We start from the raw sequence: 14,099 nt of genomic DNA, 5'->3' as shown, positions 1-14,099 counted from the left end.
AGATAGCATAAAAGCAGTCTGAATACAGCCTACAGGACACGTACCTGACACCGGGGGTTTAAAACATGTGCACTAGCTTAGCTAAAAATAAAGAAATCCTTGCAGTGTTGAGTATAATTTTTTATGGCAGGCCATTCAGCATTCAGTGCAGCTCTGTGAGCAGTGGGGCACTCTGCTTTATTAGAGTTGTTTACCTTTTAACTTGCAGGATCATCTTTCACGTGTACTGCACGGTGCTTGAAGTGGACCCCGAAGCTTATTTGTATAATGAGCTTATAGTTAGAACCAGGTTAACAGTAGCTTTGATGTTAGTTTGCAGCTGCAGTCAACAGGAAGGGAAGCAGGGAAATGTAAGTGGTTGGATGTAATACAATAGTAGTTCATACAGTACCATGCGGTAAAGGTGGGTGTACTGTAATAGTGCAAGTAGTCGTCATGCCTTCTACCTTAGACCGTTTTTATTTAGGATGTTGTTGACCAAAGAGTACATGCTGTGAAACCTTCACACAGTCTGTGCTCTTTGGTATTTTTGGTAAATTGCTGAAGCAGTGATTTATTTGCCCTGTCTGTTCTCTGGTCTGTCTTCCTGACACTTGTGTTGCCCTCTTGTTGTATCAATCACACCCAGTCTTTGTCCTCACAAACAATCACCCACACACCTAATGCCCTCTTCCGCCCCAGAAGGGCCATGTCTGAAGGCTTGGCCAAGTTCCTGCCTGTGTGGAGTGACAGACTGGCACAGGGGAGAGGCGTAGAGAGCCACAGATCCTGGACCAGAGGAAGGAGGGTGGGCAGGGAGGAAAAAAAGCAGAGGGGTGGAGGATGAGTCAGGCATCATGTGCTGAATTGGCACTCAGCAGGCTTCTGGTCCTGAGTGGTTTGATTTAGCTCAATAAAAAGCACTATGACGGCCAAAATGACTGCCCTTCCAGCGGGGTGTTGGGCCAGTAAACATTTATAGAAATCTGTTCATCAGCTCGACCGAAGAACATTATCTATTGATTTAAAAAGTGTTTTCTGATGGCCACTAAATCCCTCTTCCCCAATATCCCATCAATAAAGTACCTAGTTCAGTGAGTCATTGCTAAAGGCCACTGCTGACCTTTCTGAGACGAGTGTTGACTACAAACTGTGACTAATGGCAGTTTTTATTTACTCTTTTCACCTTTTGAAAAGCTTAGTCGCACACACTCCTTCAGGATTCTGTTACCGGACTTCTCCATTTCATTATCATTATTATTCACTCTGTGGCTTCTGCTGTAATGGAGACTTGTGTCTCATGAAATAAAAGTATGGTATTTTTTTGACAAAGTACATGAATATACAGTGTATAAAGTAAATGGAGTTACATGTGAATCGCTGAGCGTTGGAATCTTTGTCTTTCCAGCTTTGGTCATTTCTTTTAAGACAATATGACTAAATATATGACTTATATGACTAAATAGTTCAGACTCATTTTATCCCAACATCACTGAAACTGTGTTCCAGTCAACCTTGACTCACAGACCTCTGCAAACTCTCACTACACTGAGAATGAACTGTGATTGAACTATGATGATGTTTGTAGTGGTTTCAGTCACACAAGCCTGATTATTGATATGATCTCTGATCCTGATCAATCAGTCGATAAACATTATAAAGTACCCAGAGTGATTTAACATCACTAGGTTCATATTTTCTTGAACCTATAAAATCATCATCTGTCATAAAACTGTTCTTTTAAGCCAAGAAAGCCATGAGGAGCGTGGCTCTGTAATGATTTGGTTCTTAGATTCAGTCACAGATGTCACTGATTTGGTCCAAATTAATGATTGTATCTAATAATTCACTTCTGATACATATTTTCTATGTAATAAACACAACAAAATACAGTGTATAATCCTCCTAACAGAAATGGTGGACCTACTCACCGGAAGTTTCTTTTTGTATGAGTTTTCTTGCATGTTTTTGTTCAACCTTGATTTCAATTAACCACAGCCCCAAAATTTCAACAACCTTAAAAAATATACTGATTATATAAACAGTCAAAAGATATTTTATCCCCATTTTTAATTTTTCCTGTCATCAGAGACAGGCATGACACCCTACAGTGAGAGATGCCAGCAAATCACAGAAAACTCAGAAATAATTTGAAAAACATCTGGCAGTGCCCACTGACTCGTGTTTATTCAGCTGGAGAAAGAGAGAGTCATTCTCAAAGCGGCAGAAGAGGAAAATGCAAGTCATCCTTCCTTTTCCTTAATCCATCATCTGCTGCTTCATCTCTCTCAGCTCTGGAAAATCCTTGGCCCCAGTACCCAGAACCGGAGCAGGGAGGAGGAGGAGGAAACAATGCTTGGAATGTGTAAAAAAACTTGAGTCATTCCCACATGTCTACCTCTGTCTTGGCCCCTCCTCCTTCTCTTTCCAAACGCATGCTGCCTTCACATTCTCCCCGTGACTGCTTACATCTGAGAACCAGGGGTGTAAATGTCACCTAACCAAACAAACTGTTAACTTTTTTCTGAGCCCTATTCTGTATTTTTTTCTTCATTTGATTAAACTGTAAGGATGAAACATAGAAAATACTAAGTCTTCAACAATACTGTAAAATACTTTATTATCCTTTATATATCCAATAACACAGTAACAACCAATACAGTTATTGAAAACTTATTAACAACAAAATTGGAAAATACAAATTTAAAATTTTCATCTTTTAATTTGTATTATTCAATTTTATTTCGATGATTTAGGGTATATTGGCATTTGGCAAAAAAAAAACTGAGATGTTTGACAATTTCATAAATAAAAGAATTATAAATGAAATTTATAAAAGGAAAGTAAGCTGTAATTAAACTATAATGAACTACATTTGCAAACATTACATCCTCTATTGGCTACCTTTTAGCACTTAATCTTATAACTAATTGCAAATATTTTTCTCTACCCTTTAGCTAAATCTTATTTAAAATATACTCCCCACATTCTTGGATCCATGGTATGTGTTCGAGAAAATTTTATTCCATCATAACAAAACAGGCCAAGCTACAGAACTCTGCCTGGACACTTTTAACACAGGCTTTTTAAGAGTAAGTTATTTACAAGGGAATTATGGGTTTCATGATTTCTGTTTTGTTGATTTCGTGTGTTTTCTGCACGCATCTCCAGCAAAAACAGAAGCACGAATCTCATTGTAATATGATTTAGGTATTTAAAAAAATAGTTAAAAAATTCTACGGTATAATTTGTACTGACACACTGAGGCAGTCTGTGTGTTTAGTGTAGGGTTGCGTTCTCTGAATGCTTTGTCTCGTTTTGGTGAAGCATTGTCAAATGCGCGTTCCCGCGGCGCTCCAGGCCAGCCCAGTATCCCCGTGCGCTCGCTCCCGCGTCGGGCTGGTGGAAAAAACTGCAGCGGCTGTTACTGGAGCCACGCAGGGAGAAAAGCCGTGTGCGGAAAAAAATCACTGGCTCTGGCAGAAGCTGAGCCAAACAAACTCGGATTTTCCCTTATTTCTGCCGAGAACGACGTTGTAAACCTGGATTTGTGGTCGTCAGGAAGTCGAAGTACCGATCGGGGGACAGTAGGCGTCTTTAAAGGTAAGGAAAAGTTAGCCCAGGCTTTCTTTCCCACCAAATCCAAAGTGTCTGAGCCACAAGTCTCGTCACTTTCCTCCGACTGCCAAGTTCCAGTTCATGCAGCGGAGCGAGGCTGTGTTTGTGCGGATAACAGTACAGTGCTCTCCCGTTTGCGCTAAGTGTCAACGGTGTGCAGCTCAGGGATGTGGGGGGACAGCGGAGAAGTTTGTTGACTGTTGTCGGGTTTTACCGGAGGATTGTGAATGAGTGCTGCTGTCAGGGCTGACTGAAAGCTGATTGTTGGCTGTGTGTGTTTTGGTTTTGGTTTTAAACTTATTTGAACGCACCGTTGCTTTTAGGTCGAGCCAACCAACCAACCCAGTTTACATTTGTTTACAAAACGTTACAATTATTTGCAAACTCAAATAACGCTACCTAACCAAATACCAGGGGTCCAAACCTGGCAGTCGGTGTTGACAGTCATTGACAGGAGACATAAAGAAGACAACCTGAGCTTTCTACAGCACCAATGTCAGTATAAAAGTCATTATAAAAAAACACAAATATATATATATGTGCCTTCACTGTGTCATTTATATCTATTCAAGTTCAGAAGGTTCAAGAGTGATCCATTGATCAGATTGAAATGATACACGAGTAAGTGATAAAAGTTCAGATTCGAATTGAAAAAAAGTATTAATTAAAACCCCATAGCTATTCTTCTACATACTGTATCCTCCATTTAAGTCTGATCATTTGTGTAACAGGTGTTGCCGTTAGAGGATGTTTTCTTCAGTGAATTCTGATAGCTGTATTACGCATCAGGTTACATTTTGTTTATCTGCCCCATCTGAAGACAAAAATCGAGTTCCTTTTCAGTTTTTCAGTTTATAAAAACTAAAGAAAATGTAATGAGCTAGATCAAAACCCGGTGCTAAAAGTTAACGTCAAATTTTGGTTGAAAAATTGATGATTTGCGTGATTTCAAAATGATCTGCATTGACAGTAATTAAAACTATTCATTCATTACATTCATTTAACGTAATATATGATAATAAAATTATAAACTCATAGTTTTAACAAACATGATACTGAACTAACATCTGACAGTCCAGAGAATCCATTAAACAAAACAATGCTTACGGTAGATTAACTAAGGGATACTGTACAACATAGTCAGTATTTGCTACATATAAGCTATATCAAAAAGGCCAAGAGACTACAAGACAGTAGGCCTGTGTTTGACAGATCAATGTCTGGACAATTTTCTCTAAAGACGTTAGAACGAGTAGTAGTTGAAGTACAACACCCCCTAAACCTTCAGTCCTTTCAATAACGACCCTACCTTTGTCTTGAATGTAAATGCATGTGGGACTGCAGTTGTCAGTTCTTGATTTTACTTGCCCATTTCTCATGTTGTCATCAACCAACAAGAGTTGACAGTGTCAACAAAGCAAAGTGACTCACGTTGTTTCTTCTTAACTTGTGTAAATAAGATGCCTGGAAGGGGATTTGGTGTTTTCACAGAAGAGCTCAGATTTGTTTACAGATAAGTGCAGATGCCTGTTCACAAAAAATGTGCAAAAACAAATATTAGTTGAGTCTTTTCCCAAATAGTTTGAAAACAGGAAACTGATATCCTGCTCTGATTTGTATATTTTTGTTATTTAGCAGTGTCTGGAATTCCTCTACTTGCTTATTGTTGGAGTTGTGGGAGTACTACACAAATAATGAGGGTAGTTCATGTATTTTGTCAGTATTTATTGAAGGAATGTTGATAAGCACACATTATTTATTGCCTTTCAACTTCCTGTTTGTTTTTGCTGTAAATTCCTGTCTGTGTATCTTAGACATTCAGTAAAGACATTAATTTGTTTATCTATGCAGGACTTTTTGAAAGACTTCATAGCAATGATGATTGTATTTGTATTACATATGGAATAAGAGCTAATAATACTAACAATGATGTTTATCCAATTAAACTGTAATATTAATAAAAACAAGTGTAACGTTTTGAATGCTACTAAAGTATAAAGACAAATCTGTGGACCGTTGTTGTAGTATTGTATTATGGTTTCATTTAGGTGAATTACTTTTCCAGAGAGTAGGTCCTATTGCGTTTGAGGGGTATTTTTTTTAGAGTTAATCAGCTTGAAAATAGCTTGGTTAGTCCAAGAAATCTCTAAAAGGGTGTACTTACTGTATATGTTTGGTGCACAGAAAATACATTCACTATATTGCAGGACAAAGACAACTTTCACTTTCTGTTTTTGAAAACCTTTATGACGTACAAAGGATTTTAGGACATTTAATGTGTAACATGCTGACTTAGTTCAGGGCATTAGGGTATGTTGAGAACATAGTTGTTGGATCTTTATTATAATTTTCATGCTATTAAAATATGATATGCAGATTTGTTGTGTATTTTTGGTGTACACTCTATAAAATTAGGATTTTTTTATCTTGTGAAGTAACATTGGGGGTGACTCATTGGCCGTCCACACTGTGGGGAGTGTTTTTCGTTCAATTTGACAGATCTCTGAGCCTGACCTTTAAATTAATATAGATTTATTACTTTTGTAACTTCTTCTAACTTTTAATATCTAAGTTAAGAGTTCATTACTTACAAGTGCTGCAACTTTATCCACAAACCAAGATTGGACAGTCAGGGTTTGGAAAATACTCAATGCCAAACACACACTGTATTAGACGATAAGTCTATAAAAATTGTGAAATAATAAAAAGAAGAAATCTTGAAATATGTTGGTTATTCGTTTTTATAACATCTTTCTTGAAACCTTTTGACATAATATATTGTATTATATTCTGTAAAGACTATGTTGATGTCATGGTTGTCTCCCTATTTGTTATTCCTCCACTATATAACCCTAGTATTATAGGATAAGCATTTAAGGAAAGTTATTTGTCACCCCTTGCCAACAAAATGTGTTTTGTAAAAAGCTGAATATGTGTAATAGAACCAGGAACCTTTTATGTTGCAGTTAGATAACCTCTTAGATAGGTAGATACAACATTATTAATTCTTGCTGCACCAGTCTTACATTAGTTTAGTAAAATAGTGTTTCCTTAATGTTTTGCCAAATGAAAACCCTCATTTTGATTTTCAAATTCAATGGGGTGACTTTCAAATAAGCACTGGCTCACAGAGTGAATGTGTTAGTGCTGGTGTTGGCCCTTAAACAGCTCTGTGAAAGTGTCATGTGACTCCTTGACTTTTGAACTCAACCTCTTACCCCAAACTAGGGCTTCAACTAGGTAACAGGTGTGACCTGAGGTTAAGGAGAACACACACAGACATGCATCCACACCCAAATGCACACACTCAAAATGTAAATTTCACATGTTGTTTTTCTCTCTCTTAATCTTCCCAGTATTTTGGTCATGTTATCATATCATCCCTAAACTGGGAACTTTAACCTCTCAAAGTCCAGTGGCACTTCCCCAAATGCCACATTCTTTCTGATTAATAACACTGTTTTCTTTTACATCAGGATCATTACAGTCAGGCAGTTGCCCCTGCAAGAGTGAAGGAGCTAGAAGGTCAGTGGAGCCTGGCGAAGTGCAATTTGGGCTTGAAGCCATGTCTCAAAACTTCAGCTCATGTTTGCAATCAGGGCAGAGCTAAAATCAAGTCACATTCTGTTTCGGATCCCTGGTTTTGACATTATATATGTTGGCAGCAAGGTCCTAGCCTACCTCAAGTGCCTTTCAGTAACATTTCACCGACAGCATAAGTCATTGTAATGTCATCTGAGTCACCCAGGTGGGAGAATGTCTTAACATATTACAGTATATTCATTCATTCAACCCCAGAAGACTTCATCACAGAAGTGAGTTTTTCCCACGTCCTATGTACTGATTTAAACCAAAATATTATGTTACATTCATTTAGCTTCCTGTAAATAAAGGCTTTTGTATAAAAAGAGGTATAGTAAGTTTACCATACATCTGTTTAAAAAATAGCCAGAAATGATTTGTTCTTATGACAACTTTAAAAAAAACATCTTTGTTGATGATAAGTAAATATGTATGCCTCTAACTTCGATGAGCTGCTGAATTTTTAAAGTTTAAAGGGTTTCTTTTTGACCTTTACTGGAATGTTAGCTTTGTTAACATGACCTTGGTATGTCAAGTCTGTGGCTTTGCTGATTAGCTATTAGTGAAGGCGTTGGACTTGAAAGCGCAAGTCTAATGAGCTCTATAAGACACCTACTTGTAAAATAATAGATTATGTATCTTTATATATGTATTTGTTAAACCTTTATTTATACAACAGTAGGGTTGTAAGAAAATATCAATACACTGAAATAACAGAATATTTCCTAATACTGTATCAATGTTCTACAACACTGCATCAACACACACACACACACACATATATATATATATATATATACATATACATATACATATACATATACATATCGTATTGCCAAATTCTTGTTAATGCAACAGTTTCACCAATGGCTGTTCTTGCACAATACGTTAAAATGCAGAAAACTTCTTACCACCAATGCTTTGCAATGCATACAGATGGGGGGATTGGTTCAGGTGACGACTCATTACTTTACTCTGGATTAACCCTGTATGCTGCTGTGCACCCTTTGTCAGTCCTTGTCCTTTCACCGTAGCATTTATTTAGAAGTGATTCTCCTTCAAACAGAGTTCAGCTATACAGGGGCAGGGCTGATTTAATGATCCAGCTTCAGGACCTAGTGATTTAGTGCTGTCAGATATTCTGTGTTTGAACTGAAGAGTGGACATAGGAATAACAGAACAAATACCACCACAATCTTCTTCATGTGAGGTCTGCTAAACAGAGTTTTTGCCTTTGTTGTTGGTAACATTTTCTAACCTTTTAATAGTTTATGTCTTCCAGACATCTCACCTGTCTTTCCGCCTTGTAAAAAAGCTTTACAGTGCCTTGTTATATTTATAGCTAATTAAATGACAAAGGGTGATGTAAAGATAATTTGGCTGGTTAAAGCCAGAGAAAACCATGAGATAGCACAAAACCAAAACCCTAAAAATATTTCTGTCAACTAATTTTAACTTTGAGTTCTGGCTAAAATGCAATGTATAATATTTTCACAATATTTTCTTGTTGACATGTTAATTTTATGTATTTCCAAACTGTCTTTTTTATCAAACATTATTGCCATTTAAATTATTAAGATTTGTTTATTTTATTTATTGAACATTTAATTATTATATTATCCTAGTATTTAGGCCGCAACAAATAAAGTTGTATGTTAGGCGTGTTGGTGTATATATTAATTATTGAGTCTGCTTACCTTCCTTACCAGAAGTGAGTTGTCCTGTGCACTGATTTAAACCAAAATATTATGTTATGTTAATTTAGTTTCTTGTAAATAGGCATATTGTTGGATATATTAATTATTGAGTCTGCGTACCTTTGCGTGAATCACAAGATGACACATGCCTGGAAATTGTGCTCAGATTGGTCATGTTTATTTCTAAACAAATAATAGTTCTACATGGTTTGTCTAGCCAACAAAATGTGGATCTGATTTGCTGCCACCTCATTTGTTCCTCCAGTGTACGTGATGAAATCAATAGACTTTGTCCCGGACAGACTTTTTCGTCTGGTTTTTATTGCTTGACTAATGACTAATAAATTTCGTCATGTCATTTAAATTTCGTCATGTCATTTATCTCTCGGATCCACGGTGCAAATGGCAAGAATATAATAAAATAAAGGAGATATTTACAAGGGCAAGAAAATACATGTGATCACAAAATAAATGTCACACAACTTAAGCCTATTTTTAAAAGCATTGGCAGAACAAGAATGTTTTTGCCAGAGACTTCAAAATAAAAAAAGCTCGATGTGGTTTTGTTGTAGCAGAGATTTCCAAACACTCCCAACAGGGAGAACTATAGTTAGGAACATACGCCAACTTGGTCAGTTACCTAGCTCACGAGGCTTTCGGTATAGGCAATGTAAAACTCACTGAATCAATGTTCAGAAACACTGAATTATCTTGCCCTGGTTTTAATACATGTCATTGTAGCCATTGTTTAGCCATTATATACCCTTTACATTTAAAGGTTTACAGATGACGGAACATTTGAAAGAAATGGAAATTTGGATCATCAAAGTCTGACTGTAGATGGATCATGAATGCATTTCTTGACAAGGAGTTTAGACCTAAATATTTAAGTCGTATCGAAAATTCAATTTGATTGTTTGTTGTTTAGTCGTTTCTCTGTTGTCTTGTAGGTTTGAATCTTGCAAATGCTTTGTATGGTCTCTAATGTGTCACTACCCTGGTTCTTTATGAATGACCATATATGGATGGGTTCCTCTCTGTTGCAGGTTCTGTGATCTATCGTCACAAGTATTTGTAAGAGTCGGCGCGAGTCTTCTCTGATTGGCTGTTTCTATGGTGAGGGCAAAACAATTCTGCATTGCTCAAATGTGTCGTGAGTGAGTACTTGCTTTTGGCCACGTTTTGACCTGACTAACTCTCCTGGACTCACCATGCTTCTTTAAATAGCTTGCTACGTGTTGTTCTGAAATCTCTCAGACATACCTAGCTGCTGTTGGACTTGTTTACCATGGTGAAACTGAGCTGTCCCCGGTTTTGGAGATTACAGGCCTGGTCCGGGTTACTTTCATGCCACAGTTCTATCTCATGGAATCATCTGGAGCAACAAACTTCCATGATGATGTTTTTCTTACTAAAAACTCAATTAAGTGAACATATACCAGATGTACTTACAGGTTAGACCTTTTTTTTGGTTTCATAAAAAACTATTTAATAAATATGTCTGTCTAAATTTGATCTCAGTTTACAAAATTGACTTGCCATATTGAGTTGTCCCTGTAACTAATGGCTGAGACCAAATAATTTCTACTAGAAACATGTCATCAATTTGATAGCTAAACTGAATGAGGGATATCAAGAACATACCTGCAAAAGCCCAATTTTGCTTTTATTTGCAGTCCATCCATAAATGTATCCAATAAATGGTTGCCTTGTCTTTGGTTGACTATACCTCTCATTTTACAAAAACAGCAAATTCAAAATGCATTCAAGCAACCTTGTGATTTGCATAACCAATGCAAAGTCTGCATTAACACAAACTCCACCAGAATGAAACAAATGAAGAACAAAGAGCCTTAGCTGTTCCACCGTGCAGTAATAAATTCACTGTTTAGGGGGTTGTTGGAAAAGTATGTGAGTGTGATGAATCATCATCAGACATTAAGTTTGGCAAAGCCAACATAGGTCAACCTGTCACACGGATATTTGTGGTAAAATGCTTCCCAGCATTTACCACTATACCACTTGTAAACAAACATCCACTGCCTGACCTTGCCTGACACAGGAAGACTGTTTTCCACAAATAATCTTGTTGGTCTGCTTTGCTTAAATTAAGTTTGCCTACTCACCCAATTTTTTCGAGTCACCTAGCTGAGGAAAGGCTTATCTCAGGTTTCATGTACAACTTATAGAGCCCCCCGTTTAGTCTGTGTCTCACATACACCAGCACACAGTCCCATCAAGGCTGTGATCTCATTAGCAATATTACATACATGTTGTATCTTTGTAACAGTGACTTTCCTTTGTCAGTGCAAGTGGATATTATACAAGTATGGATCAGATGATGAAATCTAAATGTAAGAAAACAAATACCAAGTCCCTAGCCAACACCCAACCTATTGCACGGGCTATATCAGGCTGTCGGGGTCTGCCAGCGGGACGTCTGGATTGGACGAGACCAGTATGACACATCTGTCTGAGAATGGTGTAAAGAAATGATATGGCATTGTATAACTATAAGACATTGTAGTCCTTTGGTGTTTGAGCTTCAGCGTATGCTTGTAAAACAAGATTGTCCTAGGTGTGTGACTGTGATAGCAGGTGAGTGTCCTGCCCAGATACTGGCACTATGCCATTGGATTTTGGGCTACAGAAAGAAAAAGAGGAGGGGGAGTTTGGAGGGCAGTGATCCAGCAGACTTTTGACTGACAGGAACAGTGGCTGTGCAGAAAGTCTCCAGTGAGTGACTCTGGCCAACAAGACCACAGCTCTTTTGCAGTTGGGTAGCAATATCATCTGGTCCTTACAGTACAAGTCGAATGAGTTTACTCTGGCATTTGAGCCTCTCAACCATGCCTGCATATCATTCCCCCTCTGGGCAAGTGCTTGAGTAAGACTCCAGCGGTGACGCGTGATGGAGACTCAGCAACGATCAAAGGAATGTCTCTTTGTTTGTTTCTCACTGTGTTGGAAAAACGATGTTGTTCTGCGGTTGGAAAGAAAGCTGTGGAAGTGTTTGGAGAAATAACAAGGTTTGACTGTGATGTGTCCCTGTGTTTTATTACTGTCTGAATGTCTGAGGAAGTTTGTGAAATGAGCTTAAGCTTAAGTGTTATAAATAATCAGATCTGATGTGTCAAAGAATTTGTTGTCACTTACACAGAGTGAATTGCTTTTAACCACAGAGCATTTAGCATATCACAAAGGCCAAAAGGCACTAGACCATAATTAAGCTCATAGTTAACGAACACAAGTCCCGCTGCTTATTTGAGAACGTTAAAAATTGTACTATGGCATAGAGGGCAAGCTTTTCAGGAAACCTGTAAACCCCTTTGCAATGGTGTAACATCATTCACTGTCAAATTATTTATTTATATAAAAAACATACTTAACACATTAGTAAACAACACACCTGCATGGTATGCCCAAATAATCTTAATTAGTCAGACTTATGTAAGGTTTGGTGTCCAGCTAATTCTGCAACTCAAAAAGGAATCACAGAAGCTCACATTCAGTAGCTCTTATTTAACTCCTCATTTTCACTGAAATATTTAATAGTGTTTAAATAAATGTTATACCCAAAGGCTGAAGATCTGTAGATTATGCTCAGCTGAGTGTTAAAAATAACCTGAATTAAAGTCAAAGAAAGAAAGAGAGAGAGAGAGACAGAAAGAGAGTCTACTTTCTATAGTACACAGTGAATTGTTTTTAACTTTAACCTCTGCCCTGAATCCACAAACTGTCCACTTTTAATTGAATTCATTAATCCATAATTACATCTCTGCTACTGTCTTTACATTTGGTGTTTAAGAATTAGACCTGCTGATGTGAAGCTGTGATGGAATGGGGGATGTGCTTTAATCAGGTCAACAGGCTTTAATTAAACAGCCCTCTGAGTGCAATGGTTAATAATGACTGGAGCAAATGAATCAAATTAAATGAGGCCAGTGCTGACAATATTTCATACTGTATATATTTAAATGCCTTGTTCACTTTTGTAACACATTTAAAATTTGATTGCAAAGCAGTAATTGTAAAGAGGTATTTATTAATGATCTATAGAAAAATACAGACAAAGGGCTGCAGTGCTGCCAAACCCCACTGCTGTTTCACTACATGTGGCTCATTAATTTAAAACAAAATAAGGAATCTACTTTTAAATTATTCTTTACTTTGTTATATGAACTAAAATGTTAATAAAAAGTTAATGCAAAATTGTCCCACAAAAAGTAAAGGACTTGGGAGTTTAAGCTTGATTCTGATCACTTCAGTCATGATCGTGAGTTCACATGACTGTTGTGTTTTTTTTTTGTATCCACCCAGATTCTAGAATCTGGTTAGTCTGTCATTCAGCAATTAGTTAAGACCATAAACAACCAGACACCGTGGAGCGTTGTCACGGTTGGCTGCTCTCCCCAGGACAATTTGGAGTTTCCCCCTTTGTCTCAGATATGTCTGATGTATGGCCAGACACATGCCCAAGAGATGAACCATGTGTGTTATTGCATAAGAAAGGGAAGAAAAGTTCAAGAGGTCAAAGGAATGTGGATAAGTAATTTAATCAATACAAATAAATGTCCTGTTAAGTCCAAAAGATGTCCCTGCTCATTTTCTTTTTTCCTGAAGTATATTTAAACACAAATGTAATGCTATCTAGATGTAGTGTGAGTCACTAGCTCTTGGATTAACATCCTTTGTGTCCTGTTTTTAAGATGCAATGTGTTGACATTGTGATTAATGAACCACCAGAACATCTCGTTTCCCATTTGGTTCTTATCATTATGCTATCATTGTTCCCTTTTTTAAATGCTGGAGTCAGAATAGCTTGTTTTTGGCTGGTAAATCTAGAGTCAAATGTTGTTGGTCCTTTGCATCATATTTATTTTTCTGTTGGATTAAGGTAAGGTGATAAAGCCTGCAGTAATAACCCTTAACCACACTCTGGACAAATAGGAGGATTGCATCAGAAAATGCATCTGGAGTAAGGTTTCTGCCAAAGTTTTTTTTTTTTTTTTTTGTGGCAAAGAAGTGTTGTTTTTTTTATCTGGAGTGCTTAACATTCCAGTTTCTTGTGAAGGTCATGGTTCACTCCTAATTGTTGTCATCTTGGGAATGGGGTCGACTTGGCTTAAAGACGTGCTACATGGACCGTTGAAATCAGCCTGTTGACCCTTTTCTGGCCTCTGGATCTTTACACACGTGGCTTCATGCAGTCACCAGAAAGTT

General features: G+C 37.4%; 1 long non-coding RNA gene across 2 annotated transcripts in view; it reads left to right on the top strand.

Moving 5' to 3' along the window:
• Nucleotides 1-2,987: 2,987 nt before the first annotated feature.
• Nucleotides 2,988-14,099, top strand: part of LOC103379981 (uncharacterized) — a 34,775-nt gene continuing 23,663 nt past the window's right edge. Inside the window, exon 1 of one of the 2 annotated variants that reach the window (XR_003049805.1) lies at nucleotides 2,988-3,582. This is a non-coding gene — a long non-coding RNA (uncharacterized LOC103379981). The remainder of the gene's footprint in view (nucleotides 3,583-14,099) is intronic. The other variant, XR_521625.3, reaches the window with a different exon arrangement.

This window comes from Cynoglossus semilaevis, chromosome 6 (assembly GCF_000523025.1).
Source record: "Cynoglossus semilaevis isolate Cse_v1.0 chromosome 6, Cse_v1.0, whole genome shotgun sequence".
Taxonomy (NCBI): domain Eukaryota; kingdom Metazoa; phylum Chordata; class Actinopteri; order Pleuronectiformes; family Cynoglossidae; genus Cynoglossus; species Cynoglossus semilaevis.
The sequence above is the reverse complement of the archived record's forward strand: the minus strand, read 5'-3'. Positions and strand labels throughout refer to the sequence as shown.